Here is a 9,323-nt window from a genome sequence, read left to right as displayed (position 1 = left end):
TCTTTCTCTGAGCCTTGGGTGTTTGACTTGGGGCCTGGAGCAGGTGCCTTTGTCCACTTGGTATCCAGAGTCCTCTACTGAGCATAAATACCATTTTTGAAAGAGATAAACAGGGCACACTGTTGTACTGCTGTTGTTTCTCTAAATAGGATGGGAGGAGTAAGAAGAGCTGGAGCTGGGTGCATCCAGTATTTTGTGAAGTGGGAGTGTGGAAGCAGTGATTGGCGCTGCAGGGGTAGCTGCACCCTTGCTACCAAACCAAGTGCAAAGACTCTGGAGCCCCATCCATCTGCAACCCTCCCAAACCACAACTCTCCCAATTCATTTCCACAGTAGAGAAGGGTTCTAGAGCCACTGCAGCTGGGCTCAGCAGAGGACAGCAGCAGAGGGTTTACCGTACTTGCAATTGCTCCTGGGCTGGTAGCAAATACCAGAGGGACTAAGCAGAGAGAAGAAACCTGCCCCTTCCTGTTGCTATTCCAAGCTGGAGCAGGAAGGAGAGGCTCTGGAGCCCTGCCCCCCATCAGTAAGGCACAGCAGTTAACGTGGCAGCTGTGGGAACCATACTGCTGAGGGTGGAGGGGAAGAAAGGGGTGCCAAGAATAGGATAACAGGGACAGCATGTTTACCTGATCTGGGGACTTTAAAAAATCCCTGCTGCTGCTCTCAGCAGGGTCCAAAAGAGGGATTTGTTCATGCCACAGACCCCCCTCCATCTGCCCTTGGATGCCACCCACCTTTAATACCACAGACTAGTGGTTAGAGTATTTGCCAAGGAAGTAGGAGATCTGGATTCTAAGTTCTCCTAAGCTTAAGGGAGATAAAACCTGCATCTTCCACCTTCAGGATGGTGTCCTCCACTCCAACCAGTCCCTGGTTTCAGTCCCTGCTCCCCTCTCTATGTACACAGGTTACATTAAGCAATATTGAGTTAAAAAGCCATGCATCTTGGAAGCAGGAACTTGAAACTAAAGCTCTCCCCTTTGAAGTGAATGGCCTAACCACAGTGCTACTTGCACAGATTTCTGCAACCACTTCCTAGACCCATGAAGCTTGTATTCTTTTCTGCCTCAACAGGAGGGATGGAGAATAGCACCATAAAATAGCCTGATGTTAGATCACAGTCTGCAGAAGTGGGAGAATGCTATCACACTGGTGAGAACCTTAGAGCTCAGGTCAGAGGTATTACTATCAGGGTCTGCAGTCTGGGCAACTGGGGTGGGGGGCAGCAGATGCCCAGCAGGCTGTGAAAGTGATGGCAGATGCCATCTTTGTGCCTTCTGTACATATGATGCCCCAGTTGTCCATCCATTGTTACACTACTGAACCAGGTCTCTGACTTCCCTAACAAGAGCTCTAAACACTAGGCTACCATATAGTAGGCAACTAACTTTTTCTTTTCCTCTTCAGTTTGAAAAATTAAGTAATTACAGCAGCCTTTTGGAGAGGAGCCTTGAATCCTGTTGGTGCATGATATGTATGTCCTCATTGTACCTGCTGGATCAGGTCTCACAGGGGACTTAGGCACTGCTCTGCACTGTTTCTGGATCAAAACAAGACTTATTCAGGAGTTGGGCACTTAGCTGGTCAGGCCTGTTCAGTTTTGTACATTCAGAGAAGCAGAACATCACATGCTGGGGAACTGCCTAGTGCCTGTTAATAGTTTTTAGGTTGTTGGTGAGCAAGGATACTTTGGATTATAGCTTTCAATTTAGATACTTAAAGTCTGCCAGTTTCAGACAGGGCTGTATCCTTTTCTAGATCTGACCTGTGTGAGTGAGGAGCAGGAAAAAGTTTTCATGACTGGCAAAACCATCTGTGACATGGACACAGGCACTTACAAAGCAAATCTCAGAAGCTGTTCTATTTCTCTCATAAAATCTTGGCACTAGAACAAAGGATTTGGGATATGAGGAATTTAGCTTCTAAAATGAACCAGACACTCTGCCAATTAGACTGGGAAGCATATATACTGAAAGAAACTCTGAAATGAGTACTCAAAAGTCTTGTTGGTACTGGATATGGCTAAAATGTTTTGTTCTAGGCAGAGAATATTGTAGATGCAATGATACCAGGAGCCTGATCCAGACCTATTTAGATGATACCAGTACCCATTGATCCAGACCTATTTAGATTAGGTCTGGGGAGAATGATCTTGGAATATTATTAACATATATTAAATATTAATAAGATTATTAAAACATTAATAGAATAAATAATATATAGCAATAAATATAATATTGTAATAAATGTGTTCTTAATATTAAAGTAATATTAAAATTAAAATATTAATAAGATACTTTGTTCTAGGCAAAACACTCATTATTTGCTTTCAAGCCTTCATGGTGATGGTTGGGGTAACTGTGGAAAAGCTGTTTATGTGTAGGGATTAGTGACATAGATTATATAGGCATTACCCACCTTTGTCTATACATTTTAGGTGATTTTGGATTTTATTTACCTCATTTTCAATTAATTCATTTGTTATGTGCTGTGTAATGATATTTTTCTATCTTTCATCTCCATGCACAAAAATATGTTTAACTATATTGGCCTATGAGTTAAAAGTAGGCAGATTAGATAATATGCAATACCTTGGGGCAGGGGGAGAGGTTGAGAAAAAAAAGATATTTACAGGTGAGGGAAAGACTAAAGTTTGTACATTGTGCATTAGAAATTTGTAATCCAGTTGGGCGTGTCTATACATGTATTTACACGCACCTAAATTTAATGGGCTTTTGCTCATTAAGATGATTTAGGTGCTTGTCTACATGTGGATGCACTAATGCCCATTATGGTACATTAAATTTAGGCGTGAATAGCTAAATCACATTAACGCATGTGCAGACACACTAATGCGCATTAAGGTAGTGTGTGTCCATTGACACATACCGTATTAATGTGCATTAGTGCATCTACATGTGAGCTAATGTGACTTAGCTATTCAAACCTAAATTTGATACTTGCTTTATGTAGTGTGGCAGTGCACCTTTGGTGCCTGCCACTTTAAGGGCTGGAGCAGGCTGCCGACTGGTGCCTGATTAAGGTGACCATTTTCAAACAAAGGTCAGCCAGACAGAGGCAGCAGTTGGCCACTAGTAGCTGAGAGAGCAGTACCATCCAGCTCCCTTGTGGTGTGGAACATTTTGGAGGTAAGGACAGGAGCTAGGGGGATGGCTTGGAGGCTCCTGATCCCGGGCATGACCTAAAACTGCATCCTGCCAGGGAGGGGTGGCCTGGTGCGGCTGTTCATGGCGGGATAGCCCCCAAGAAATGCCAGGCCAGTTACCACCCCGGTGAACGACGAGGAGGGGCACCTTAAAACCCCAGTCCCCACAACCAGGTGGGTAGTAGGGCCCAAGAAAGTGGACCCATATAAGAGAGAGTGGGCTAACTGCTCAGAAGCCTGACTCAAGGCACCCTTGACTGGTCAATACTGGGGCCAGGACCAGAAGGGTCAAAAGGCTCGGAGTGCCCACCACAAGGGATGCCCAGAGCCAGGGGACCTGGGGTTCCGAATGGCCTGGAGGTAAGGCCAGGGCCTGTGTGTCCAAAGGTCCCAGAGAGGGGGCCACTGCTGAGAGGGAGAAGAGTGCGTGGAGCTTGGCAGCTCAGAATGAGGGTGGAGAAGGCCACCTGATTAGAAGAAATCTAGTTGGGGTCCAGAATAGAGTGTTATGGGGCCCAGTGTGGGGCTGGAGCCATTAAGAATTTATGATGCCATCTGCGAGGCATGGGCCATGGTGTAAGGACATTATGGAGCTGTGGATAGCACCTCCTGGCATCGGGGCATGTAATGGGCAGCCTCCCGCATTTACTACCAGTTCATTGTTACAGTAAAGCCATGACAGGCGAGACTGGGTGGTCTGCCCCATAGACAGGCAGACAGGCCAACTTGAGACTTGGCCCTGAGCTTGCCCCCTGTCACATGTAGGTATCAAATTTAGGTTCACATAGCCTTAAATCACCATTTTTAAGGTGCATTAACGGCACACACAAGTAGACACATGCCCCTAATGCACCTTAAAAATGGCAATTATAGGCTAAGCCCGCTAAAAGATGCACTTGTAGATGCACCTATTGAAAAGTCTCACAACTTCTGCTTTGCAAATGATTAGGAGCATGATTCACCAACCTTAAGCCTCTTAAGCAGAGATTTGTTTCTCTTCATTCAGAACAGTAACATGTTAAGTTGAGAAAAGAGATTTGTTTGGAGTGCAGCAGGTTTTTTTTCCTGGCCCTTCCTGTTCCTGAGCATAGCCTCTCTGCTGTTTTTGTAATAATTCCAGATCTACTTAGCAAGAAAAGGATGCAACAAAATGTTAACTCTCCAAAGATAAAGCTGCTTTAGTAGGACCTTGTTGAAAGGTCTTTGGTGTCAATGCAAAATTTCTATTAACTTTGAGTCAGACCCTTGGTTTTAAAAACATTTCAATTTAACATAGATATAGCTACAGACTGTGAGGGAAGATGGTTAAAAAACATAGGCTCTCTCTTCTCTCTGCTCATGTTTCTTCCCTGATTAAGTTGTTCTGTTCATTCCTGAACACACTCTATTGAGGAGGAGTGTGTCCATAGTGGCTCTCTGAAACCAAGACACATGCTCTCCTAGTTGAGCTGGATGTTCCAAGAGCAGACATGAAGCTAAGACCAAGCCAGCAATCCATACTCAGAGCCTGTACCCTCTATATATGTACATAAGCTCAGCTGCTCCTGTGACCATCTGTAACAGAAAAAGTAAGGCAGGTTTCAATAAGCTTTAAGCTCCTTTTAAGCCCCAGAAACATGTTTGCAGTAGAGCCACATCTGATGTTAACTGGTTTTCCAAGCATACTGTTCCTTTTATTCTGCTCTGCACCCCTAGATTAATATAGTGTGCCTTCAGAGTGGGATGCAGTGGAAAGCCCCTCCATGTTGGAAAGCACTGAGCCCAGAAGATAAAGCACTATACAAATGCTAAGTAGTGGTGGTGGTACCGCTTTGATCAAAATGTTCAGGCCATTTAGCACAAGCACACGGCTTTACTAAAACACTCGTATTTCATGGGATCAGCTCCGTGTTCCCGTATATCTCTGCTTTTGTCTCTGAAGTCCCTTTCTGTGGCATTACCTTCATCTGGTCTATTACTATTATTGAGTTAGCAGTATTGTGGACACCCAGCTTATGGATGGCATTATAATACTTTAATAGTGGAATTTAGGATTGGAATGTGCCACAAGCTCCAGTCTTTAAAGATAACGGTGCTTGAGGTCTTTTCTGATTACAGTTCACAATGATGGCATGTTTTTGTGTGCCCTGTTGCACTACATGCTTCATCTGCAAGAAGAGTTACTAGGAGTACTGCCATATCCACTTTGTCTTTAATCTTGCAAAAATAAACTCTGAAGCCATTGGAGGGTGAAGTAAATTGCCTAGAGTGTTTCATAAAATAGGGACAAATAACATTTTATTCTCTTCTTTAGCAAGCAGCCATAAACTGAAGTCTCTGCTAGTAATTAACATGGAAAAAGGCATAAGACAAACAAAACAAAGCCAGTATGAATGTGGAGGAAATTTGGGAAAGATTTTGAAATACACCATCAAAACCCCAAATCTTAAAAGTCCTATTTTCAGAATTAGATCCAAGAACAACGCTGTACACAGTGATCTAGCTGCCATGAATAGGACTTTCAGTAACTTTAACCAAAGACTCTATTCATCAAATTTAAGGGCACAGGCAAAGGAAATTGATTCATTTCTGGACCAGATTGACTTTCCACAGTGACATTCATAAAAGAAGCAGCCTGAGTGCTCTAATTCTGTGGGTATTGCCAGCACATAATCAGGTAAGAAGTCCGGTCCACTTCCTTTCACTCATGTTTTTAGGTTAAGCTGTCATCTTTGTTCCTCATCTTTGATGAAAGGGTATTGTAAATTCATAGGAGAGCAGTATGATGGCTAATGCAGTTCAGGTGCAACATAAAAGCCAGAACAGCCAAAGAGTACCAAGTGTTGTCTCCCATACAGACTTGTGTATCTTCCACCATAGGAAAAATGAGCAAGGATCTGGCTAGAATAACACTGTCTAACTCTACCTCAGCTATGCAGTTGTCTAATAAAAGGTATCACCCCAAGAAATCCTTACCATCTTTTTGGCAATTCATTTGAAACCCTAGAATCAAAAAAATTAAAGCCATAGAACCTCTCCATGGAATGTGTTTTCTAGCACTTTTAGAAGCTAATTGTAAATATCTGTAGGTGATATATTTAGATTAGAAGCTGTTCATGAGGCACACTTTCAAGCAAGTGCAGTCTTGAAAGAGAACTTAAAGTGCCCTCCTCTGCCTCTGTGCTGCCTTCTGCCCCAACATCCTGCTCCATTGACTGTGATTTTAGTTGTTAGGAAATTAAATCTTGTCCACTTTCATACTTGTTTTGGTTCTCTCAATTTAACCTCAATTTACATTTGGCTGTAAAAGAGAGGTGCTCTTCAATACAGTGTGGGAGTCAGGAATTCCAGCTGCCTAATCTTGTGCCTCTCAGTGATTCCCTCTGTGTCTGTGGACAAATCATACAGGTCCCAAAATCCAAATGTGTGCACATTCAGTGGGAATATTCATATGTATAAAATGTAAGCCCGTGTCAAATTCCTTGCTGTATCAAGGCGTACATGTTTACCTCAGGTCCCTCATCTTGTGGGGAGCTGCCTCGGCATTAGGTAATGTTTGTGAAATGCTTTGTAAATAAAAATTGTTAAGTAAGTGCTAAACACTAGTATTAGCTGATAGCTGAGCCTTCTACTGTTCATTCTGAGTCAAATCCAAGTAAGAACTTCAAAGCATTTGTATACATTGTTAATTAAACTTGAAGGTCCACTACATTAATACAACCTGTGCAAATACATTAATACAATCTAATGATTAATGTCACAAAATTCCCTGGTTTCTTTAAATAACCAATAGGTGGGCTACAGCTAATATTACTTATGGTGGATCCCACCTTTTAAAATGTGACGGTTACAGCCCTGTTTAAGGGCATCTTGACTTCATGTATGCATTCAGGTTTGGGCCATATAAAAGTATACACTAATGCCTTGAAGCAAGCCAGATCCGCTTATTATTCTAACTTAATTGCAGAACGGGCAGACTGCCCTACTCTTCTGTAACTTTTACTGCAGGGAAGCTGTCTAATCTGGCTCTTCCTCCATCAGTTGAACTTTTCATGTTCCACTTTGAGAAAAAAATTAAGATCATTGGGAGTTAGCTGCCCTCTAATGAGGCTGCCAATACTAACAGTTTTATAATTCCAAATACTGAGCTGTCACAATTCTCAGGCCACAGATATTTTCAGCATTTTATGCCCTAACACCTCATGGCGCTAGTATGCTTTGCCAATCTCTGGTCTAAATAGTTACAGTTTTTCTTGATTCTCTAATCCCTCTGGGTTCTCACATTGTTAATCTCACTTTGACGGTAGAGAACCTCTTAATGTGCCCATTTAAATAAAACAACAATTAACAGTCCAGTTTTGAAGAAGAAAAAAAATTACTAGTAAAAAACCCAGTGTGTTGCTCTCATATTTAGCTTTCTGGGTGGTGGTGGGGGTTGGTTATTTGTTTGCTTTGCAGTGATAACAATACATTGAAAGGAAGGCAGTATTTTTTAAACAAAATCTCTCTGCTACTTTTCCATCTGGATCTTGTCCTCTGTACTGTGAAACAACACTCTTTAAGAGTTTATTTTGATCTTTGGACACTGACTGATGATGAATTTTTTGCTGCTGCTACTGCTGCTTGACCTCTCTACTTCCTGTGGCATTATTTTGATTATAATATAATATTGAGTCTCTTGGCAACACGGATTGATTTAACGTTTATTTTCAGTGAGGTCTATTATACATATATTTTTCCCTCCTTCCCCTCACACACACACACACACACACACACACAGAGTATCTGCAGACAATGGACAAACTGTGGATGGATAGCAGTGTGTATAATATCAATTGTCTGAAGATTAATAATTCTGTCATGCTGGACAATAAATAGATTAATTCACCATGGTACAAATAAAATAAATCACAGTAGTAATTAATTTTTAGCACCGATAAAATATATTATTTTTATCCACAGCTATCAAAGCACTTTAGAAGGATGGCTAAGAAACAATATCTTCTTGTTATAGCTAGGGAAGCTGAGTCACAGAAAACTTGCCCAGAGCCTCATATTAACTCCGAGGCAGAGCCTGGAACAGAAGATAAGTTCCTGTCTTACAGGGCTTGTCTACAGTCTACACCATCTCAAAGCTCTACCTGGGAATGCCCCTATAAAGTATACCTGTGTCACACCTGCCTGACACTCCAAATATCAGGCAAGTGGCATAGTAGCCGCCTTGGCATGCTGAGCACACATCAGTATGCAGACCTGAGATGAGATGGAGAGTGCAAAGCAGTACTGGAAACTGTTCAGAAGCATTCTAAGACTGCTCCACTGCCTTGTTTCTGGGACTTGGTGCATGCTGGGTGACAGTGAGGAGGTAGGCCTGTTTCCTGGCATGGAGGCTGCATAGACAAGCCCTGTCTCAGATTATTTGCTTTCACTCAATGGAGGCTGCATAGACAAGCCCTGTCTCAGACTACTTGCTTTCACTCCCCCTGCCTCCACATTCCTGGACTTACTCACACGATACAGTTTTGCTCTCATCTTTCAATATGAAAATAGAATTTGTTTTCTTAGGACTATTTGTATCAGACTAAATCTTATGTGTTCTTCAAAGTTCTTTTGTAGAACATTTTCTTTGTACATGTGTACTCTTAAACTGCACATATTGGCAGATGCTATGCCACGCAAGTCCATCTTCCCAGGTTATTTATATTACCTTGCTTTGTCATTCAGCTCTTCTCATAATGTAACACTGAAACCTGGAAAACTAAATTGTTAGTCATTGGTTCCAAGAATAAGTCATAGTGACTTCCCTTATTTGCATTCTTCATAGATGATTTTAGATTGACCCAGGTACTCTCACCCTGTTAACCAAATAGCATTTTTTGAAAACATTTATTATGTTGTACTCATCTAATAGGTAATATTTCCAGATCTCTTTTTTGGATACTTTTGGAATTAGTTAGAGCTGTGTTTTTTTTAAAGTGCTGCCAAAATACTGATTCATTCCTCTTTGTAGATTAGATTATTTTAAATGACTTATATAGTCAAGCCCTCTTAGTGTTAACATCACTTTGCCAGAAAATTTTGAAATTATCTGGAATATTCCAATAAGTGATCTGACTTTCATCAAGTTGAAAATGAAATCATCAAAAAGGAGACATTTCCTTCCAAGCTCTAGAAG

The 9,323-nt window shown here is 41.7% G+C and overlaps 1 protein-coding gene across 1 annotated transcript in view; it reads right to left on the bottom strand.

Moving 5' to 3' along the window:
• The window catches only part of PPIC (peptidylprolyl isomerase C), a 57,351-nt gene that overhangs the window by 26,984 nt on the left and 21,044 nt on the right, over positions 1–9,323 (bottom strand). The gene's annotated exons all lie outside the window — the stretch shown is intronic.

This window comes from Alligator sinensis, unplaced genomic scaffold, assembly GCF_000455745.1.
Source record: "Alligator sinensis unplaced genomic scaffold, ASM45574v1 scaffold1451_1, whole genome shotgun sequence".
NCBI lineage: Eukaryota > Metazoa > Chordata > Crocodylia > Alligatoridae > Alligator > Alligator sinensis.
This window is presented reverse-complemented; position numbering and strand designations above follow the sequence as displayed.